The sequence below is a fragment of the Sceloporus occidentalis genome, unplaced genomic scaffold (assembly GCF_023333645.1).
Source record: "Sceloporus occidentalis isolate IW3139 unplaced genomic scaffold, rSceOcc1.0.p SCAF_4, whole genome shotgun sequence".
Classification (NCBI taxonomy): domain Eukaryota; kingdom Metazoa; phylum Chordata; class Lepidosauria; order Squamata; family Phrynosomatidae; genus Sceloporus; species Sceloporus occidentalis.
Genome location: NW_028316984.1, coordinates 8,042,402 through 8,066,494, shown reverse-complemented (window position 1 = coordinate 8,066,494; position 24,093 = coordinate 8,042,402). Strand labels below are relative to the sequence as shown.

Here is a 24,093-nt window from a genome sequence, read left to right as displayed (position 1 = left end):
TTAATCATTTTATTTAATATTATTCAATTTTTTTATTCTGTGTGTGTGTGTGTGTGTGTGTATTAAAAACTTGATTTTTAAAGGGTATTTTATTACTGTCAGCCTCACTAGATGTCCTTTTTGGCAGAAAATTGAAGTAATTAATAAACATACAAAATGTTCCCATTGGTGTGAGCAAAGCCCAGAGACTTGTTGGGGACTTGCAAAATGAATTAAATGGTATTCCTGCATCGGATGCATCTGAGGAAGTCTACGAAAACTCATGCTGCCAGCTTCTTTCTTTCAGTCAGTGTCAAAGGTGTTACAAGATTTCTCTACATACTGATTCTGCAGACTAACATGGCTATAGCTTTGGATGATGATGATGATGATGCTGATGCTGATGATGATGATGATGATGATGATGATATGCATCTGAGGAAGTAGACTGAAACCTAGGAAAGCTCCTGCTGCCAACTTTTTTTTCTTTTAGTGAGTCTCAAAGGTGCCACAAGATCTCTCTACAGACTCAGTCATCTTTTTCTCATGAACCTATGTCTGTTAAACTGCCTTGTTGGCTTGCAGTGTTGTTGTTCCCCTTTGAGAAATGTGTCTTCTTGGCAACTTGTCCTCTCTGCAAATAGAGGGGTAGGATGGATGCTTCTAAAGCTCTTTTCCCTCCAAGAGCACCATCAGACAAGACTTGAACCCAGAACTCAGGACCTGTTTGCTTCTCGGAGGGGGTGAAAGACAGCAAACATGTTAGGCAATGGGCTGCTTGAGGACACTCTGCAAATGTAGAAAGGGTTTCCTCCCCCTTAATTTCAACCCAATGGACAAATGAAAAGAGTAATTGAAATGTAAATCCAGTCCAGGGTTTATTGCTGGTAAAAGTACAATTGTAAGAATTTGTCTTGCTCAGAGTTATAATATAATCATATTGAAACCAACAAGGCATTGAAACAGAAACAGGTTCATCAGGAAAATACAAGAGTGCATAGTAAAAATCAGTATATGACACATAACAACAACAACAACATATTTATTTATACCCCACCTCTCTCTTTTTGTACATTATGTACATAGCTGTACACCAACCATGTGGAATGAATGCATAGTTCTATGGATGTTCCTTTAGCTTTGACTTTGGTCCTGTCCTCCCTTTTCCTGGCATGTCCTCCAGAAATCATCATCAGCCTCGAAGGGACAAGAAAATTAAGGGGTGAATATAGAAAGAGAAGTGTCGGATCAGTATCCAGATCCTAGAGGCATTGCCATGGGTTTCAGCAATAAACGGATGCGTTGTCAATAAGCCTGATGCTAAACTACACACAAACGTGAAGTGCAAGGCTTTCACAGCTGGAATCCATAGTCTTTTGTGGGGCTTTGGGACTATGATGCCATGTTCTGGGTGAGTTTATTGCTCAGGTTCCTCCAGCATCTGTGGCATCTGGCATCTTCAGAGAATAATAAGGTCAGGAATAAACTCTTCCAGGACATAACCCGAAAAACCCACAATAAAACACTTCACACAAATGGCTTTTGGATGAGTACTTTCATGGGAATCGGTAAAGCAAGTGGTTTCCACAGATCAAATGTCTTGTGGACTGAGACCGAAGTGGGCAATAATAATAATAATAATAATAATAATAATAATAATAATAATAATAATAATAATAATAATTTATTTATATATAATCCGCCTTTTCCCTGGGGAATCAAGGCGGATGGCAACAGCAGTGAAGCATTGTTTGGCACATGGCCGCTTTGATTAACGGATTATTCCAGAGCAAGAGAGCAAACAAGCACACGAAAACGAGAGAGAATTAGTCTCATAAAAAGGAGGAAGAAAGGAGGAGAAGATGTGGCTGCAACCTTTAACGACTGACTGACTGGTTTTTATTTTTCGCAGGCGTTTTCGTGGATACAAACCCACTTCTTCGGATGCCTCAGCCTTTTTAATTCCCATCGCTTTGAAGACAGGAGGCAATTAAAAGAAACAAGGAAATTATCATTTGTAATTTAGCCTAAAGTCGGAGGACAACTAGGATACTGAGGATTGGTGCCTTTATTGTGTTTAATTTAAAATAGCTTTTAAAACACACACACACAACACCACTTTTGAAGTCTGAGTCCTTAACAATATTGTCTTTAGAAATTAAGGAGTTTGAATCCAAGTAGATAACTTTTTTAAAAGTTTACTTGTTATATATATATATATATGCCAGGTTCCTCCTCTGAATATCGCTTGCCTATGAAAGCCCTATGAAAATCATTCCTAGGGTAGCCATAAATGGACTTGAAGGCACATACACACACACACACACACACGTGTCTATATAGGGAAACTGGCGTGCTTCTTAAAAGAGGAAGGTCAGGGGCTGCTTTGGCAAATGCGGCTTTTGTCGGCTTTTCTCTCTCTCACTTGCTAAAGGCAACCCAACCTTTTCTCAAGCCTGATCCGGATCAAGGGGCATTCCTGCAGATTAGGATCAGGATCAAAACCGAATCAAGAAACCAGTCTGGTGCCAGAACCAAAATGCCTCCCATCCTTCTTGCCACAGCCAAGCGGTAACGGGTTCCTGGGCATTTCCCACCGAGGAGTAGCAATAGCAATAGCAATAAATAGCAAGTACATTTCTATACCGCTTTTCAGTGCATTTAAACACTCCCTAAGCGGTTTACAATTGGGTAAACTGAGGCACATTGGGGTTTTCTCAGTTGCGAACTGGGATCCTGCTTGTACCTTTTCTTCAGTTCTCCTTAAATGATGCCAACTTACCAAGCTGTTATTACTTTCAAGTGGTGAAACCGGATTGACATTTCGCACTGAGATCTTTTAAGTACACGGAAAAGTTTGAGTTTTCAGATCGTGAAATTGTATTCTGCTCCTTTCAGGTCTCACTTTCAGACCTGTTTAGCCTAAACTAATCTTTATTTTATCTTTTAGAGGCGGACACTACTTAGGTCCGGGATCCTGGGGTTTAAAAGAGGGGAGGATAAAGCATCACCAACGGGAAAAAAACCTCCCAGAATTCCATAGCCTTGAGACAGACAAAGAGTTAAAGCGGTGCCAAACCGGGTTATTTCCCCAGTGTGGATGCAGCCCAAGAAGCCCAGAGGCCACCGGCAGGGTGACCTCGAGGGTCAAGTCCTCCTTTTCCCGGACCTGCCCTCCATTCCCAACTTCTGTCCAGGAGCAAAAAACCCTTCCGTTCGGAAGCAGGGTTAACAAATTGACATTTCTGGAGGATGTCCTAAAACAAATGACTTGCCCAAAGAGAAATCATGCTCGCCCATAGACTCTAGAACCATTGATTCTAGAACCATTGATTCTAGAACCATAGACTCTAGAACCATTGATTCTAGAACCATAGACTCTAGAACCATTGATTCTAGAACCATAGACTCTAGGACCATTGGTTCTAGGACCATAGACTCTAGGACCATAGACTCTAGAACCATAGACTCAATAGAGAATCATAGGGGAATACATGCCCATAAGGAACCTATACTTGTCCATAGGGAAACATAGGAGAATACTTGCCCATAGAGAAATATTGGGGCATATATGCCCATAGGGAAACCATACTTGCCCATAGAGAACCATAGGGAAATACTTGCCCATAGGGTAACATTGAGGAATACTTGTCCATAGGAAACCATACTTGCCCATAGGGAATCATTGGGGAATTCTTGCCCGTAGGGAAACATTAGGAATCAACTTGTCCATAGAGTGTCATGGGGGAATACTGTACTTGCCCATAGAGAATATAGAGAGACTGGCGTGCTAAAACATTCAGCATCAAAAAAGGGAATGCATAAAGGATTCTTTGTAACAGTGCTCCCCAAACTGTGCCCTTGATTAAGGGATTTTGGACTTCAGCTCCCAGAATCCCAGACTATTGGCCAAAATGGCTGAGGCTTCTGGGATCTGAAGTCCAAAACCTCTAAATAAATAAATAAATAATCTCTTAATAAAGGGCACAGTTTGGGCAACCACTGCTCTATGGGAAAGTATGGTTTCCCTATGGGCAAGTGCTGCCATTGGTTTGAGTAGCTCCCCATAGTGTCTTGGCGTGTTTGGAGCTTCTCATGTGCTTCTGTCCCCCCTCTTTTCTCTAGAAGGTCCTCCATTTGGAGGCTCCTTCTCCTCCTCCTCCTCCTCCTCCTCAGTGTTGTAGTATTAGCATCAATGCTTGTTTTGAAGCTCTTTTGTCGATCTAAATAAATAAATGTGTTTACTTTCCTTGAAAAGAGGAGTGTCTCCTATGCAGGGACACTGATGTCTATCTCTCTGGTCATTTGGTCAGTGTTGCTTATGGAGAGGTCATTTTCCATACCCCTCCCTTTATTACTTTATAAACTTTTATTACTCATTCATTCATTCATTCATTTATTAGGCATACAAACGTTTATTACTCTTTTTGTTCAGTCTCCCCCCCTCTCTCTGCTCTTACAAATCAGGCTGCGCTACTAAAGATTTGCTATTATTTTAAGCGATGTTTTAAACTATTAATTGTTTAATTGTATTTTAAAGAGGGGGTGGGATTGTGGAATATGGACTGTATTTTTATTGGGATGTATATTGTAATGTTGTATATTTTTACTGGAATGCATATTTTAATATTTTAATGTTTAACGTGGCGCAGAGGGACAGGATAAAAATACATTATTATTATTATTATTATTATTATTATTATTATTATTAAGATGTTTTTTCTCTTCTTACTCACATCCATGAGAGTCAGCTCTAGGGACTCTTCTACCAAGCATAGATGTCTCTACTGATTAGTTATTTTTGTAGCACCTAGATGTAGCAATAAAGTACATTTCTTTTCACCTACCAATGCATCCTGTTCATTTGCCAGAAGCTCAGACCCAGTAGATTTTTACCAAATACCTGTGGAGTAAAGGCTTGTTGTTGTGTTGTTGTTGCTGCTGCTAAACCTTCTTAACCACTAATAACCCAAACCATTATTAAATTTTCTAACACACCAAACATAGAAATAGAAACTCGGGCTTCTGAGAGAGGGTCCATATGGAGGGCACTTTGGCTTTCGACTCCTTTCGTCCTACATTTCATGGCCTTCTGCCCAGGAGGAACCCCAAAAGGTCCTCCATTCTGAGCAGGACCGAGAAGCATGGCATTTGCATCTCTGGAAGGAGTGCCTTTAGCTCAGAAACTAAGCTCAGGGCCAAAACACACTGCAGAAATAATCCAGTTTGAGACCGTTTAACTGCCCTGGCTCAGTACTAAGGAATTTTGGGAATTGTAGTTTATTGTGGCACCAGAGCTCTCTCTGACAGAGAAGGCTAAATGCCTCACAAAACTAAAGTTCCCAGAATTCCCTAGCATTGAGCCAAGGCAGTTAAAGCGGTCTCAGGGTGGATTATTTCTGCAGTGTGTTTTGGACCTTCTCAGGGAGAGAAGAAACTGGCCAAGGAAACTTCATGGTAGGTTCGCCATAAGCCGGAAAGAACTTGAAGGACCGCAACCTGAGACAAAAAGAGTCGCCGTCCTCCTTTTCCCGGACACGTCCTCCACTCCAGCCTTCTGCCCAGGAGGGATTCCCAAGCGTCCTCCTCCTTTTGGAGCATCCTAAGGAACATATGGAGGAGCATCCCTCTCTGATGAATGTCCTGAGCTTTCATCTCTTGTGTCGCGTCCTGCAGTTTCCTCGAATGTCCTTCATTTTGGACCCCACAACCAACTCCAACTCCCAGAATTCCATAGCAGCCTTGATCTAGACAAAGAGTTAAAGCAGTGCCAAACCGGGTTATCTCTCCAGTGCGGATGCAGCCCCAGTCTTCAGTCTTTTTAGAGAAGTCGGGTAACATTCGCACCCGCCTCTTGACTCCGATCTCCTCCTGCGCCTCGTCAATGACCGCAATTAATTATTTAGCAGCAATTAATAGGCTGCTTAAACCCAGAGGCTGGGAAATGGCTCTCCTGAGGCTCAACTGATCTGGAGGATTAGGGGTTTGTTGTTTTTTCTCGGACAAAAAATAAACCCCGGTCCAAGGATGAAATTGGTAGTGATGCTCTCCCCGTTTGGACACCGGCCTTTCCCCACCCGGAATAACCCCGCCGGGATTTTTATTACTCGGTCACACCATGCAGCTTTCTTTGGTCAAGCCGTTTTAGTTACCTGCATATATATATATATATATGTATATATATATATAGGCAACTAAACAGGTTTGACCAAAGAAAGATGGGAGTGAAGAGTGGGGGGAAAGGTAAGAGTGAAGGAATAGCTGGACTTCGGGTGGAAGTCAAAGGAAGAGGAAGTTTTTGAAAGCCCATTAAATACACACAGAGAGACATATAATATAAAGTCTACTCTGTGTGTGTGTGTGTGTGTGTGTGTGTGTGTGTTTATATTAGTCCCCTTCCCAGTTAGGGTATAAGTCAAAGGAAGAGGAAGTTTTTGAAATCCCATTTTATATACACACACACACACACACACACACACCATTATATACGGATTTATATTAATCCCCATCCCAGCTGGGGTATGAGGAAGGAAGAGGAAGGTTTTGAAATCCCACGTACATATACTCTGTGTGTGTGCCTATGTATATGTGTATGTCTGTATGTGTATATAATCTCATTCCTATTATCTCCATATATATATATATATATATATATATATATACACACACACACACACACATACACACACCAGTTGGGATAGACAGACAGACAGATACAGTATGTGGATATATATATATATATATATATATATGGATTTCAAAAACCTCCTCTTCCTTTGACATCCACCTCGAAGTCCAGCCGTTCTCTCCCTCCTAGTCTTACTACTCTGTTTCTAAGCCTAGGGTTAGCTGTGATTATTTTCTAGAGAGCGGTTCAGGAGAGTTCCTCCTAAAGAGCTTGGGGTCTGGATCTCTTTTGGGGTCTCTGCTGGGGACGAGAGCCGCCTTGGAGCAAACAAACAGCCGCAGCCCAAACTGCCGCGGAGGCTCAAGTCCCGTTGAAACACGAGGGGCAGTAAAACGGTGTCTCTCTTAGATAAAAATGTCAAAATCAAAAGTTCATATTATCTGGGCATATTTGCGGTTTGTCCGTTATACAAAATGTCAAAATCAAAAGTTTGCTTTTGGGAATTTATATCGGTTTGGGGGATATTTCCAAGCCGCGGATACTTTGAGTCAGTGGATAAAGAAAAATCAGTGGATATGGAAAGCCGACTGTATTTAAGCAGGGCTATCTTTTTACCTCTTGATAATTTTGTGAGGGAGGGTCGCAGGTGGAAAGAGAGACACCCACAGCTCCGGCTTCGTTGGGGGGGGGGGTCCAAATGGCCCTAACCAGGGTCCTGTCTTCCCTGGGATCCATCCTTAGCTTCCCAGCCGGCCCTCTGCTCCCCAAACCCGGCGTTTGCCTCCCTTTCACTCTGGAGACCTGGGTTCGAATCCCGCCTTAGCCATGGAAACTCCACTGGGCAAGAAGTCACACTCTCTCAGCCTCCTCAGGGGACGGCCATGGCAAACCTCCTCTGAACAAATCTTGCCAAGAAAACCCCATGATAGTTTGGCCTTAGGGTCGCCATAAGTCGCAAAGGACTTGAAGGCACACGACATCTCACAAGAGGTGAAATCCATTAAATCCAAGGAGGAACTCTTAGACAGAGCTACACAAAGAAAGAGAAACTCTAAGAGAGATCTGCATATTCCAAAATGATATAAATTCCAAAAAAGCAACCCTTGACTTTGGCATTTCATATAAGGGACAACATTTTACTACACCGTTGTATTCAATGGACTTAAACATCCACTGATTTGGGTATCCACTGAGGGTCCTGGAACCAAACTCCAGAACCTTTGAAGGGAAGTTCTATTAAGGAGGGAGCAAGCTTGTTTTCTGCTGCTCCAGAGAATAAGACACGGAGCAATGGATGCAAGCTCCAGGAAAAGAGATTCCACTAAACAGTAGGAAGAACTCTTTGACAGTGAGGGCTGTTTTGACACACTCCCTCAATGGAGAGTGGTAGAGTCTCCCTCCGTGGAGGCCTTGGATGCTTCAATGGTGAGTTCCTGCATGGCAGAATGGGGTTGGACTGGATGGCCTTTGGGCTCTCTTCCAACTCTAAGTAGGGCAGGAGGAGGGCCAAGGTTAGTGTTCCAGAAACATCCCTCCCCAACCGGACTTTTGTCAAGTGTACAGTCTTTGAGGAGGTGCCAATCCGGTTTAATGGGGCACAGCCAGGGAGGTTTGTAGGGGGCATCCTCAGGACCCAAAGGGTGCTGCTAGAGGGCCCTGGTCCCAGCCCTGGCAAGTCTTGGCTCTTCCCCAAAGTGGGCTTCCCCAGCGTCTAGGGCCCTTCCAGATGGTTGGTTGCTGGCCAATCCAATGGCAGACCTTCAAAAGCAGTGCGGGGGGGATATCTTGGGAAGAAGGCCTCCCTCCTCCTCTGATGCCTCCTTGGGGGACCCCCCACCTCCTCAGCAAGGACCACACAGACAAGGGCTTTCTTTCATCCGCTGGGATTTTATTAGGGGGGTACGAAGAGGATGGAGGGGAGGTAGGGTTTGCCTTACATTTCAGCTCCCTGCCCTTCTCTGGAAAGAGGGGCCTTGGTCGAGGGAGGGGACCCCTCCTCGCCCCCTTCCTTCCCCCCTTCCTTCCCCTGCTCTCTCTTTCCCCCAAGAAACCCACCTGCCCTCTCCTTCCAGACCCACATATCCCCCCCCCATTGAAAAAGAAAATAATTTTTAAAGCTGGGGAGGAGGAGAGGAAAAGTCGGGAAATGCAGGCTGGACTCTAGTGTCGCCCTCCCTCCCGCTGCCCGGTTTGAACCCTGGATGCCAAAGGGGTCCCCCTAGAGATCCACTATCCCTGCCAGGGGTGCTTTGATTGAGAGTTCCTGCATGGCAGGATGGGGGTTGGACTGGATGGCCCTTGGGGGTCTCCCTTCCAACTCTCGATGGTTCTCTATGGACACAATCCCTGCAAGGCGAGCCAAAGGGAAGGGGGCGCAGGAGAAGGAAAGGAGGGGAGATGGGGGGGGGGGCGTTACAAGAGCTATACACAAAAAAGTCTGCTGTGGGCCAGCAAGCCAAAGGGAAGGAAGGGGAAGGAGATGGAGGAGATGGGGGGAAGAAAGAGTGCTTCTTACCCTCCCAGGGACCAGGTCAGGTCTGGAGCCCAGGGATGGATGGATGGATGAATGGATGGATGGAGGGCAGGAGGGGCAGTGGGTCAGTCCCAGATGGAGCTCCAGTTGCAGTCCTTCCCAAAAAAATAAGTGTCAGGAGAACATAATAATCCCAGAGAGAGCGAGAGAGCGCCAAGGAACAGACCCAGCAGCCCATGCTTAGATACTGATATAGATGGATGGGGAGAGGTCTCTCTCTTGTCTTCTCCTCCTTCTCCTCCTTCTTCTTTCTTCCTCTTTTTCTTTAAAAATAGCAGTGCTGCTGAACCCTCTGGCTCTGGAGGAGAGCAGAGGAGGGATGGGGGGGTCGGTGGGGTGTATGTAGATATATATATTTATATTGAGGGGGGGGGATCTGTGTATGTGTGGGTCTTTCCCCTCCTCACAGGACCTGGAAGCGCCAGGAGGCCTGCTCCTTGTAGTCGAGGCAGTCCGGGGAGTTGAAGTTGAGCTTCCAGGAGGAGGCAGAGGCCGCGGCCGCGGTGGGCACCGGGGGGCTCTCCTTGTAGTCCAGGCAGTCGGGGGCAGCGTTGAAGGCGAGGGCGGGAGCCGTGGGGGTGGCAGGGCCATAGCCGGGAGGGGGCTGGTGATGGTGGTGGTGGTGGTGATGGTGGTGGTGGCTGGATCCCTGGCCCAAGGGGTGGTGGTGGGGGGTGGTGAGGGTGGGCATGAGGGTGGGCACCGGCCATGGGGCTGAGCTGCGGGTGGTGGGCATGCATGGGCAAGTAGGACCCACACTCCACGCCCCCGAAGTAAGAAGAGGCGGAGGAGGGAGGAGGAGGTGGAGGAGGTGGAGGAGGAGGAGGAGGAGCAGGGTACCCTTGCCCATACCCTCCGCTTTGCCCGTAGGGTGCCATGGCCGAGTAGGAGCGCTGCATGCAGGATGCCCCTCCGGATGCCAAGGGCTCAGCCCCCGGGGAGATGGAGGCCGGGCTCCAGATGGACGAGGCCCCCACCGCGGAAGGGATGCTGGTGGTACTGGTGCTGCTGGTGGTGCTGATGCTCAAGGAGGTCGAGGAAGGGATGGAGCCCGCAGGAGTCCCGTTCAAAGCGGAGGAGGAGGAGGAGGACGAAGAGGACGAAGAGGAGGACGAGGAAGCCGAGCTGGAGACGGCCGGAGGGGTGAACTGACCACTGCTCTCCGAGCCTGAGCTCTCCCTGGCCGGGGAGGCCTTCTTCTTGGCCGGGCGGCTCTTGTTCCCGCTCCCGCTCTGCTGCTGCTGCTGCTGCTGGCGGCACTTGGCCCGACGGTTCTTGAACCAGACCTAAGGCAAGGCAGGGGGAAGGGAAGGGGCACAGACACGGATCGTGGTCAGTAGGGACCCCCACAAGCCCCACAAGCCCCACACACCCACCCAAGCGGCCGCAAAGGAGGAGGGACTCTTAAGACAGACTTGCGCAAAAGAGGAGGAACTCTAAGACCTGTACAAACTATGAGAGAGACCTGAGTAAAAAAGGAGGGACTCCAAGACAGTCCTACACAAAGAAGAGGAACTCTAGGACAGAGCTGCACAAAAAGGAGGAGAAACTCGAAGGCAGAGCTGCACAAAGAAGGAAGGACTCTAAGACAGAGCTGCACAAAGAAGAAACCCTAAAAGACACCTCCATAAAAACTGGAGGAACTCCAAGGCAGACCTGCATAAAAAGAAGAAACTGTTAGAGAGACCTGCATTAAAAAAAGGAGAAACTCTGAAAGAGACCTGCATAAAGAAGGAGAAACTTTAATACAGAGCTGCATAAAAAAGGGGGAAAGGGGAAGGGGCACAGCGGAGGCACGGTCCATAGTCAGCCAGGGACCCCCAGAAGCCCAGACCCCCGACCAAAGAAGGCGAAACTCAAAGACACAGCTGCACAACTTGGCAGTAGGTAGGGGCCAACATTAAAACAGGCTAAACTTCTTTAAACATCTTTTTCCAAGGAGGGAGGGAAGGAAGAAGGGGCACGGATCACAGTCAGCCCCAGGGACCCCCACAAGCCCACCCACCCCACCGACCCACCAGCCCCCAACCCAAGCTGCCTTAAAGAAGGAGGAACTCTAAAGACCTTATCACAGAAGCAGCCCACTAAGAAACGGGATTTAAAGTACACTTGTCCCTCCATATTCGCTGGGGTTAGGGGCACAAGACCCCCGTGAATATGGAAAACCCACAAATAACAAAAACACCACCTTTTCCCCTGAGAGGACACCTCTCTGGGAATCTCTAGGTCCTCCAGTCCAACTCTGCAGTCAACATCTGCCAGATATTGACCATAGAACTGCACTGGAAGAGCTACAAATCCTTAGTAGCTTCTTCTCTCTAGGACTCTCTAGGTCTTTCAGTGCAACTTTTGGTTAAAGTTGACCATAGAGTTGCACTGGAGGACCTAGATATTCCTAGAGAGAACATAGTCATCAAATCCGTGAATAACCAAATCCATGAATAATCAAAGCCGCAAATACGGAGCGATGAGGGTAGATTTACAATAGAAAAAAAATAAAGTTTGAAGAGAGAAAAAACCCGCAAACGCAGGAGGTATTTCACAAACCAGAAATAACGCGACAATAAAGCGAAGGTAAAGGGGACAAAAATGACACCTTTTTAGGGACAAAAACTGACACCTTTTTATTTTCGGGAAGAGTTCCGAAGACAGACCTGAACAACTTGTCAGGAGATGGTGGGCCAAAGTTAGAGCAGGCTAAACTTCTTTGGGCCGCAAACAGGTTTTAATTAAATATTAATTCATTCATTATTATCAAGCAATACTAATTAATGTGATTAATATTCCACCTTCCTCCTCCTCCTCCTCCTCTGCCTGGACTTCTCCTCCGGAGGAGACCAAGTGACAGAGGAGCCTTGAGGGGCAAGCATTATGCCCATCTTCTTCCTCTGCCGCCTGGGCTTCTCAGGAGGAAGCTGGGCAAAGGAGGATCCTTGCAGGGCCACATTACCCCTTCCTCCTCCTCCTCCTCCTCCTCCTCAACATGGCCCTCTCCTCAGAAGGAGCCTCAGCAGTGGAGGAGCCTTGAAGTCCCCTCGCAGGCCACCCAAAATCCTTTGGCGGGCCATATGCGGCCTCCTATGTTGTGCCCTCCTGCTCTAAGAGGACCTCTTAGGAACTCTAAGAATAAGACAGTGGTCCCCGAACCCTTGAAGGGATTTTAGACTTCAGCTCCCAGAATCCCAGGCTATATTGGTCAACGTGGCTGAGGCTTCTGGGAGCTGAGGTCCAAAATCTCTTAATAAAGGGCACAATTTGGGGATCGTTGACTGTAAATTAGTAGCAGCCTCACTGGCCGACCAACTCTTCCATCTGCAACTCCTTCCCAACTTCGGTAGAATCATAGAATCATAGAATCGCAGAGTTGGAAGAGACCCCAAGGGCCATCCAGTCCACCCCCATCCTGCCATGCAGGAACTCTCCATCCAAGCATCCCCATTGACAGACGGCCATTCGGTAGAGACCCCTTTCCACTTCCAATGGTCAGCCTCCATACCGCTCCCCTCTTTTGTTCAGTACAAAGTAGACAGCTTAGAACCCACTTAGAACCCTCCAACCATCGGAGGCTGGCCTCCAAAAAAATCTAATGGCCATCTCTAAAATATTCAAGCAAAGAGAGACAAAGTCGCAAAGTGGTTTGAGTTTTGGACAAGGATGCTGGGGGGAACAGGGTTTGAATCTCATGGAAACTCACTGGGTGACCTTGATCAAGTCACACTCTCTCAGCCTCAGAGGGGCAAGCAAGGGCTAGCCTCCTCTAAAGCAGTCGAAAGCTTTCACTGGCTGGCATCCAAAGGCTTTTGTAGGTTTTTTTAGGCTATGAGGCTGAAGGCGGCTGAAAAAAACACACAAAAAGACTCTGCCAAGAAAACTCTGTGACAAAACTCTGTGAGTCAAAAACGACTTGAAGGAATACAACAACAGCAACAACCACCGAACTTATAAGATTCAAAAGATTCAAAAGACATAGCTATGTCAGTCAGCAGAACCAGTGCGTAGAGAGATCCTGTAGCCTCTTTGAGACTAAATGAAAGAAAGAAGTTGGCAGCATGAGCTTTCCTAGACTCCGGTCAACTTCCTCAGATTCAGTTGGGAATAATAATAATAATAATAATAATAATAATAATAATAATATAGAGAGATCTTGCAGCCCCTTTGAGACTCACTGAGAGAAAGAGGCTGGCAGCAGGAGCTTTCCTAGGCTTCAGTCTACTTTCACCAAATGCATCTGAGGAAGTAGACTGAAGTCTAGGAAAGCTCCTGCTGCCAACTTCTTTCTTTCAGCGCGTCTCAAAGGCGCTACAATATCTCTCTGCATACTGATCCTGCAGATTATTATTACCTTTGGATAATAATAATGATGATGATAATATGCATCTGAGGAAGTAGGCTGAAGACTACAAAAGCTCATGCTGCCAACTTCTTTCTTTCAGCGAGTCTCCAAAGTGCTACAAGATCTCTCTACAGCACCGTCCATGCTCCTTTTATCACTAACACACCAGAGCAAGGCAACGAGAAGGCAACTGGTCTCTGCACTCCTCACAAATCCATTCCCAAAACTGGACAAAAAGGGAAGCAAGAAGGCTAGAGGTATGCAAACATTCTAGCAAATAATAATAATAATAATAATAATAATAATAATAATAATAATAATAATATATTTATACCCTATTCTTCAGCCAAAAGGCTATCAAAGATCGCTACTGCTACACTGTACTATAACCCCATACCTAAAGAAAGTGGAGGCCATAAGTAAACCTACTCCACAGCTTTCAGTACTGCATCCAGATGAGTCTCTTCCAAATCTGTCCTCAGAACAGTCTCCTCGCTCTCTCATAACTTCTTTCACTTATTAATTATTGGGGGATTAGTTATCAGCCTCCTAATATAGGCTGCTCTGGTGTGTGTGTTGGTGGGGAAGGCGATTAGACACTAGTCTTTTGGGAGATCATGGCCTTCTAGCCTCCACCGCCCTCCAATTCAATGCCTTTAAGGCCTTTTCTCTCCAAGAGTCACTTTGCTCCAGAACACACTGCAGAAACAATCCAGTTTGAGACCGCTTTAGCTGCCCTGGCTCAATGCTGGAGAATTCGGGGGACTGTAGGTTTGTGGGACATTGAGCCTTCTCTATCAGAGAGCTCTGGTGCCACAATAAACTACAATTCCCAGGATTCCCCAGCACTGAGCCAGGGCAGTTAAAGCGGTCTCAAAGTGGGTTGTTTCTGCGGTGTGTTTTGGACCTTTCTCTCTATTTCGAAGGGGGGAACCGTTCACCTGTAGCATCCAGCTTTGTGGATACTAGGTATGTACTACACACATGCACACACCATAGAGAAAGTCTCCCTCTTTCTCTCCTGTTGCTCCTTAGGCAACCTGGGAGGCCCAAGTCAACAACATCCTACAAGCCCTCCTGCCAATCACTCCTTCCTCCTATTCCTCTACTCCTCCGACAGCCAGGCAACTCCTTTACAACGCCAAGAACTCAAGATCCCTTTGTCAAGACAGAGATCCTAGAAGACACTCTATTCTCGAACTGGAAAGGGAAGGCACCTCCATCCCAAACATTCAGTAAATCTATGAACCCTCACTAGCTACCAGTACGTTTGTTTGCAACCAGGCCTGAGGAACCTATATATATATATATATATATGTATATATGCATCTGAGGAAGTAGACTGAAGTCTATGAAAACTCATGCTACCTACTTCTTTCTTGAGTTAGTCTCAAAGGTGCAACAAGATCTCTCTACATACTGATTCTACAGACTATACAGACTATAATTCCCTTTGAATAATTAATAATAATAATAATAATAATAATAATAATAATATGCATCTGAGGAAGTAGGCTGAAGTCTACGAAAGCTCATGCTGCCAACTTCTTCCTTTAGTCAGTCTCAAAAGTGCTACAAGATTAAGACTAACTAAAGGAACTGCGACTGATTCGCTGACACAGTTTCTAGTAACTCAATGAACAATGAGCAACTTTATTGTATGTGTTGAATAAATTTATGGGAAACATCAGAGTAATTTATGTAAAAGTCAAGTGTTCTCAAGGACATTAAAGTCCAAAGTATTCTGAAATGATAAACATGAAATAAAAGAAAAAGCTTTCTCCGTCCACTGCATAAAATCCCAGCAGTTCCCTTCACTCTTTCCAGACTCAGGTTTTCCTCCCGGCCAAACCAGCCGCAATCACCCTCACCATCTGCCCACATTGCCCCACATTGTAGGGCACAGCCCCACACGCCCTCGTTAACCTTAGATACTCTGTTACATGTCAAAGATGGGCCCAGTATGGAGCTCCAAGTCAATGGCATCTTCAGCACCACCCACATTATATAATTCCACTGTGTGAGCAACACAGTGTCTCTCCTGTTTCACTGCTCACTTTCCCATGTGGGCTCACCTTTAGGCCACTGCAGACAGTCATGCACAACCATCTCCCATTTCTAGGGACAAACTTCACCATCCCATCCATCCACTACTAAAGGACGAGAAGCTCCTCCTGGCTCTTTCTCATCAGAGGGCAAGCTGAGGATCTGGGAGCCCAGGAGAGCAACCCAAACTCTCCTTCCTTGGAGGTCTTTAAGCAGATGCTGGGTGGCCTTCTGTCAATGGGGATGCTTTGATTGAGAGTTCCTGCATGGCAGGATGGGGTTGGACTGGATGGCCCTTGGGGTCTCCGAGTCCAACTCTACGATTCTATGATTCTCTCGTGACAGACTTTGGAAGACCATACCTAGGTAGCTAGGAATGGCCCCTTCTTACACAAACACACACAGAGGCACACCACAAACAACAGCACAGCTTCTTCAAACAACAACTTCTTTCCATGTGCAGCCTTCCCTAATTACTTTGGCTAATTGGTTAAATGAAGCCACTTTTCCCAACAGGTGGACGAGACTCTTAGAACCACTTCAGACACATAGCGCATGTTGCACACACATGCGCGAAGTGTACAAACGGCGTGTAATATCATTTTCTAACCTCTTTCTTCCTTTCTTTTTAAACCTTTTCTTTCTTTTCCTCCCTCCCTTTGGCTTTTGTCGCTGCATGCATTTCTGCCCAATCACAGCTTTCCAGTACAAGTATTGATCGTATGTGTCTCTTCCAACTCTTCTATGATTCTACAGTTCTACAGCGGCTGTGTAAATTTACAGCGCTATATAAATAAAGCGTAATAATAATAATAATAATAGTGAGGACATGGTTGTTATACAGCTTCAAGTCTTTTCTGATTTATAGACATACCAAGGCGAATGAATGTATGACTGAGGTTTCTAGGACTGAGAGTGTGTGACTTTCCAAAGTCAGTGGGTTTCCTGATCTCCAGATCCCTGATTTCCAGAGTCACTCAAACCACTAGGCCGCGCAGCCTCTCATCCAGAGACACACCGAAATCACCACAACCGCATGTGTTACATTTCTTTTTCCTAAATGGTTTCCACGTAGAAAATACCTAAGGCTTGAAATGACCTTCAAAGCAAAAGAAGAAGGCACAACCCCGACAATTAATGCAAAGGAGGGATCCAGCTTGCCACAGGGAAGGTGTGGTTGTGGTTTTAATAACACCTTCTAGACTGTCTTCTTACACCCAAACGAAAGAGCTGGTTTGGTGCCTGTCCTTTCCAGAGACACTCATCGAAACCTTAAAATTTAATCCCCGTATCTCCGTCTTTCCAGGGATTCCCAGAGAAAGTCGCAATCCTTACGCAGCCTCTAAATTCACTCAGATCCCGGCTTAAGGAGCCATGTTGAGCCTAACCGATCCGATCCTATGCTCCATCACAGGCATAGCAGGGAGGATGAGAGATAAGGCAAGGTCTTGTTTTCAATTGATGAGAACTCATCATGGGTTCAAACTAAGAACAAACTTTCTTGGACGCTTCTGCTCCAGTATCTGCAGAAGCCGCAAAATTAAGAATAAAGAAGACGACTGAGGAAGAGGAGAGAAGCTCCCTTCTTCCTTCTCTGAGGTTTTTAGGAATCGGATTTCGTCCTACATTTAAAATAAAAACCATGCCTCCCTCCATTTATGTATGTGTATGCATGCATATAGTCTCCATAGGTGCAGGCGCGCTTTCCTTGAAAATGTAACTGCTGCAAAATCAGCCAAAAAACCCATCAGACATCGGGGCAAAACCAGCCAGTCCAAGCCAGGGGTCCAAATTTCCAAACACATTTCATACTCTGTATCCACGGATTCAAGCACCCGCGGCTTGAATGTATATGTGTGTGTGTATATATATATATATACACATATATACACACACATAAATTTAAGCCAGGGATAGATAGATGATAGATAGATAGATAGATAGATAGATAGATAGATAGATAGATAAACAGATTTTAAAATACATAAACTCCCAAAAGTGAACTTTGATTTTGCCCTTTTATATCAGGAGGGCACCATTTTACCATGCCCTTGTATTTAGTGGGGCTTGAGCCTCCATAAACTTTGATATCCTGGGACCAAATCCCAGCGGATCCCAACAGATCCCATTGTAACCATCATCTGAGATCAAATTCTGGCGAAGGCAAAAGAAAACTTTGAGAGAGGGACAAGGAGTGGGAAATCCTCCTAAACTGGAAAGTAGCCAAAAAGGGCTCTCCGATTTTCCTTGTGTACGAATTTTATAGAAGAGAAGTCGGGGAAAAGTTGTCTCTAGAAGTCCAAACAAGGGGGTGGGCTGGGGGGGAAATCTTAACTTTAATTTAAATTTTAACTTTAATTCTAATCTGTTTTATTGTGTTTTGTTATTACTGTGTTGTAATCCGCCTTGTTTCCCTAGGGAATAAGGCGGAATATAAATACATTACATTATTAGTCTTATTGTGAAGTCGAAGGCTTTCATGGCCGGCCAAACATCCGTGGCTGACATCTTCAGAGAAGATGCATTTTCAGAAAAGATACAGAGAAGATTTCTCTGAAGATGCCAGATGCCACAGATGTTTGGCGAAATGTCAGAAATAAACTCTTCTAGAACAGGGCCACAAAGCCGGGGAAACCCACAAAAATACATTATTATTATTAATAACAATAATTTGGGAATAAGACTCATCAAGAGGTGGACATCCCATGGGAAGGAGGCACCCACTTTGGCGTTTAGGAAGAGGGTGTAATTAATAATAACAACAATAATATGTTTTTATATACCGCCTTTTCCCATTGGCAGTCAAGACGGATTACAGCAAAAATGGTCCTCTTCTTTCCTGGGGGAGTGGGAGCATTTAAAGGGGACAAGTTGGGGGGATACAAGTAGAAGTCTCAAAGTCCTCCAAATACAAAACCGGGGCCCTGCAATGCCACCCACTCACCCCACATTTCCGTCCCTTTGGTTGCCCACCTGGACCCTGGACTCCGGGAGGTTGATCTTGAGGGCCACCTCTTCCCTCATGAAGATGTCTGGGTAGCGGGTCTTGGCGAAGAGGGCCTCCAGCACGTCCAGCTGCGAGCGGGTGAAGGTGGTCCGCTCCCGACGCTGCTTCCGCGGGGTGGCTGCCAAGGAAGGACCAAGGAGAGGGTCACTTGGAGGAACAGCACCCCAGAGTCCCCCCTAAAAACCCACCTCTCTAAGGAAAGGCCTGCCATTGAGCCACCCCCCTGTCCGCCCCGTCCAGGCCACTAAGCAGAGGAATGACCCAAGGAGTGACTCCAGAGGCTCCAAATGTGGGGCAAAGCTAAAGAGAGGGTCCAAGGCTTTCATGGCCAGTATCCGTAGTTATTTTTGTGGGTTTCGTGGCCGGCATCCACAGGTTTAGAATTTTACTCAATTGGCTTAAACCCTAGTAATTCACTTTAAGTGAATTTGAGCATCGTGTGGACATTAAACTTTCTCTGCCCATTATATACCTGTGCAGAACTTGTTTGATGCCGAGTAAAAGTAGTGTAAACAAAGTAGGCCTTGGTTGTCTGGATTTGGTTGGCATGCAGAAGGGGATATATCTATAGCTGATATTTTCGGGGGAGTTGTCAGAGTTGTCTTTATTAGTACCATGGTAGGGAAAATACAACAGATGTGGCTTTTTGTGTTGTAAAAGCAATGTGTGTGGGTGCGTGGGTGACAAAGTACGTTTCTATAGTTTTTTGTGGGGTTTTGGGGCTCTGTGGCCCTGAGGTTTCGCCAGCATCTGTGGCATCTGGCATCTTCAGAGAAGATCTTCTCAAAGGAGAGAAAGATCACAAAGGTCTGAAGATGCCAGATGCCACAGATGCTGGCGAAACCTCAGGAATAAACTCTTCTAGAACATGGCCACAGAGCCCGAAAAACCCACAAAAGAACGAAGGAGGAAACCGACGGCTGTGACTTTCGATGGGGAAAAGGTTTTGGGGCTGGAAAGAAGGGAGTCACTGCCCAGACAGCCTTGAAAGCTGGGTGAACCCTTGAGGATCCCTGACCCATCGGAGTGGGTCCAGATCAATTTCCTTGGGAGCCGACAAGCAATGCCCCCCCTTTCGGTTTCCAGCTTCTAGGTCTTAAAGGAGGATCGGGTATTTTTGGGAGGAGTAAAGTGTGTCCTTTGGGGACCCCCCACTTGCATCCCCTCCTTTTGTTGGAGGGCCTTGCCTTTAAGGAAAAAGCCAACTCCGGCCAGGGCCGCATTTTGTGTTAGATCTGCGCATGGCTTAGGTTTGTGCATAAAAGAGAAAATCCGCACCGGTGCAATGGTTTGCGCAACCAGGGGGGCCACTGGGTGACCGTAGGCAAGTCACACTCTCTCAGCCTCAGGGTGAAGCAAAGGTAAACCCCGTCCAGAAGAAACCTTGACCCGAAAAACCCATGTCGGAAAGGACTGGAAGGCCCGCCATAATGACTGGAAGGCTCCCAGTCCCCCGACGGCGGAGGAGCCCTTAGGGACAAAAACTGAGGTGTGCTCTTAGTAAAAAAGGAACTAAGGAAGGGGGCTGTGAGCAAGGAATAAAACTATCATAGGAATTTACATTCTGTGCGTGGAGGGGGGAGGATATCAGAGTAATTTAGCTAAAAATCAAGTATCCTAAAGGACATTTAAGTATTCCGAAATGATAAAAAGGAAAGGAAAGGAAAGCTTCCTCCTATAGATGCATTCTCCTATAAGCCTCGAAGATATTCCCCTGGAATGTTTTACCAAAATCTAAAATCCCTGGAATTCCCCAATATTTATTATTATTATTATTATTATTATTATTATTATTATTATTCAGTCAAAATCCCCCGGAAATAAATTAATTAAATTTCCCAGATTCTGTGTAATTCCCCACAGCTGATGCTGAGGGATGCGAAGTTGCTAGATCCCAACAGCAGTTTCCCCTGGGAGGATCATCCCGAACAGAGATGAAGGGTCTGGGCATCCATCCATCCATCCCACAAGGGACCCTTGGGGTCTGGCTAGGGACACTTGGGGCCAGGGGCCCTATTTTAGGTTTTCTTAGGGAGGTCTGGGCCCCCAGGAAGGCAGGGAATTGAGGGCGGAAAGGACCCCCTTGCAGAGAAGGCCGTGGCCAACCTCCTCTGAACAAGTCCTCTAGCAATAGCAAGTGCATTTCTGCACCACTTTATCAGTGCCCTTAAGCACTCACTCCCGAAGCGGTTTACAAGGAGTAAACCAATTGTTTTATTTGTGGGTTTTTCAGGCTCTGTGGCCAAGTTCTAGAAGAGTTTATTCATGACTTTTAAGAGTTTATTATTCCTTTTTTATTTTTAAAGAGTTTATGATAGCTTTTTATTATAAAAGTTTTTTATTATTATTATAAAAGTTTATAATAATTGTTTGTTATGCATCTGTGGCTGTCAGCCAAATGCAACAGGAATTTACTGGGGTAACCCATTTGAGCCTCCTACGAAAGTGATGCCTGGCGGAGCTTAAAAAAAGCCGACATAAGTCGGACAGGACTTGAAAGCCTCACAGTAACAACGAAGAGCAACAAAACCAGGGCAGTGGCTGCTTGGGAAGAAACCAAAAGAGGAACGACTTAGGGATCTGGAGATGTTTAGCCTGGAGAAGGGTGGTTAATAGGTTAAGAGGTGATATGATAGCCCTGTAAGTATTTGAAGGGATGTCATATTGAGGAGGGAACAAGCTTGTTTTCTGCTGCTCCAGAGAACAGGACCTGGAACAATGGATGCAAGCTACAAGAAAAGGGATTCCAGCTCAACATTAGGAGGAACTTCCTGACAGTAAGGGCTGTTCGACAGTGGAATGCACTCCCTCGGAGGGTGATAGAGTCTCCTTCCTTGGAGGTCTTTAAACAGAGGCTGGATGGCCATCTGTCAATGGGGATGCTTTGACTGAGAGTTCCTGCATGGCAGGGGTTTGGACTGGATGGCCCTTGGGGTCTCTCCCAACTCTAGGATGCTATGATCCCATGACTCTGAGAAGGGCAGGGGCTCTTTGTCGCCCCATAGGGCTCTCACCCGGGTATCCCACCGAGGGGTGGAGGAGGTCCATAGCCGGCCCGGCCAGCCCCAGCCCGTTCATGCCGTAGGGGGGCTGTTTGAGGTAAGACATCATGCTAACAGCGGGGAAGATGGTCCCGGCGGAGGAGCCCAACCCGAGGAGGAAAGCGAAGACAGCGATGGCGATGGCGGTCAAGCGCAGCAGCGGTCACTCCAAAAACGCCTCCTTCTTTCTCGCCTTGGCTTGGTTTGGTTTAAGTCCGAGGAGGAGGGTCGGGTCTTCCCAGGAGGCCGCTCAAGGAAATCCGAGGGGTCGCAGAGATCTACACAACAACAGCAGCAACAACAACAACAACCAAACAATGGGGACACTTTTAAACAACGAAAATATATGCAAAGTGCAGAAAACTCGAAACAATGGGGAACATTTTTAGAAAATGAAAATATATACAAGGTGCAACAAACTCCAGGCAGCCTCCCCCCGGCTTTGCAAATTGCTGGGTGCAATTATTATTATTATTATTATTATTATTATTATTAGATATAGCCGTGTTAGTCTGTAGAATCAGTACGTAGAGAGATCTTGTAGCACCTTTTGAGACTAAATGAAAGAAAGAAGTTGGCAACAGTGGCTTTCCTAGACTTCAGCCTACTTCCTCTGGTTTTGCATATAATGATTAAGATGATAATAACGATAATGATAATGTAGAGAGAGATCTTGTAGCTCCTTTGAGATTCGCTGGAAGAAAGAAGTTGGCAGCAGGAGCTTTCCTAGACTTCAGTCTACTTCCGCCAAATGCAGTTGGATATAATGATAATAATAACAGTAATGATGATAATAATAATAATAATAATAATGGTAATAATAATAATAATAATAATAATAATAATAATAATAATATAGAGACAGATCTTGTAGCTCCTTTGAGACTAAATGAAAGAAAGAATTTGGCAGCAGCATGAGCTTTTGTAGACTTCACTCTACTTCCACCAAATGCAGTTGGATATAATAATAATGATAATAATACGTATTATAATAATTATAATTACAATAATAATAATATGTAGAGAGAGATCTTGTAGCCTCTTTGAGACTCAATGAAAGAAAGAAGTTGGCAGCAGGAGCTTTCCTAGACTTCAGTCTACTTTCTCAGATGGAGTTGGATACAACAATAATAATAACAACGTAGAGAGAGATCTTATAGCTCCTTTGAGACTCACTGAAAGAAAGAAGTTGGCAGCAGGAGCTTTCTTAAACTTCAGTCTACTTTCTCAGATGCTTATTATTGTTGTATTTTATTTTCTTATATCCCAACTTAGGGACTCAAAAGCCTCCAGCCCCGACGGGCTGCGGAAAGAGATATTTATTGTCATGCAAAAATAAAATCGCAATAGAAATTTCTATCTATCTATCTATCTATCTATCTATCTATCTATCTATCTATCTCTATTTCAGTCTTATCACACAGAGGGAGAAAAGCCGCAAACCATCTAGGAAATTAGACAATTTCTTTAGACTTTTCTTGTTCTCGGCCTTCAAATCTTTTGTTTTTTAAACCGAAACTGAATCCAAACATCAAATGCCGGGGAAACTTGTGCTGGAGGCCAAGCCTAGCATTTTAAGCCTAAGCATTTTGAGACGGTTCTTTCCATCATCGCTTTTGGGGAAAGTTTTCTTCTTGGAAGGGCAGTTGTTTCAAAACCTCAACATGGCGGCCTTTCTTTCTGGCTTGGCTTCCTTCGGCCTTCGAAAGAGAAACCAGAAAGTGGGATGAGGAGGGCTTCCTAAAAAGCGACCAAGAGGGAGATCAAGCCATCCTTTTAAAAGATAGATAATTGGATTAGAAATCAAAAGGAGAGACCGACAACCAAAAAGAGGGAATGATATTGAGTTTCAAAGGGAAGAGAAGGGGACGTAATCCGTCCTTAGAAAGGGAGAATGGTTTTAAAAACAAACTTTCCTTTCCCTGCTACTTGGACATTAATATTTCTGAATGGATGTCGAGAAGAACCAGGGCGGCGGAGTCTGCACCTTTCCCGTCCCTTGAGCATGGATGGACCCACAGCCGGCCATTGGGAGAGAAAGCCGACGGAGAGCAAGGGGACTCACTTCCAGGGGGTCTCGGGGACCATCCGGGTGCTGGGCTTCGGCTTTAAGGGCACAGCCCCTGAAGATGGGATTTATAGTCCTCTGGTTAGCTCCCAGGAGGGATCCGAAGGGCTCTGGGGACTCCTCGCGGGGCGGGCATTGATTTCTCCTGGAGAAAGAAAACACACAGATCCTGAGCGGGGATGATGCCCTACATCCAGGCCTAGGTTGCTTTCTTCCCTAAAAGGAAACAAACAACAACAAATCCATAAACAGAGTAAACAAACGAAACAGAGAGATCCCAAACTCAGAAGCAACAGATGGTGGAAACTTCCACCCGGCCTCTCGGGCCAGGCGGCGGCTTCCGACGCCTTGGAGGGAAAGGCCAAGCCAAAGCGGAGCAAGAAGGGGGACCAAGGGGAGGGAAGGCGGCTCTGGATTAACCGGAGACCACCTTCCTTCAACCAATCCTTCCCTCCAAA

General features: G+C 45.8%; 1 pseudogene across 1 annotated transcript; it reads right to left on the bottom strand.

The window, feature by feature from the left end:
• Positions 1-8,673: 8,673 nt before the first annotated feature.
• Positions 8,674-23,860, bottom strand: LOC149313474 (homeobox protein OTX1 B-like; annotated as a pseudogene). The gene is made up of 4 exons (XR_016281073.1): positions 23,633-23,860; positions 21,541-21,845; positions 18,493-18,644; positions 8,674-10,426 (listed from the first exon to the last, which is right to left on the bottom strand). The product of XR_016281073.1 is annotated as a homeobox protein OTX1 B-like (transcript).
• Between the last annotated feature and the right edge of the window lie 233 nt (positions 23,861-24,093).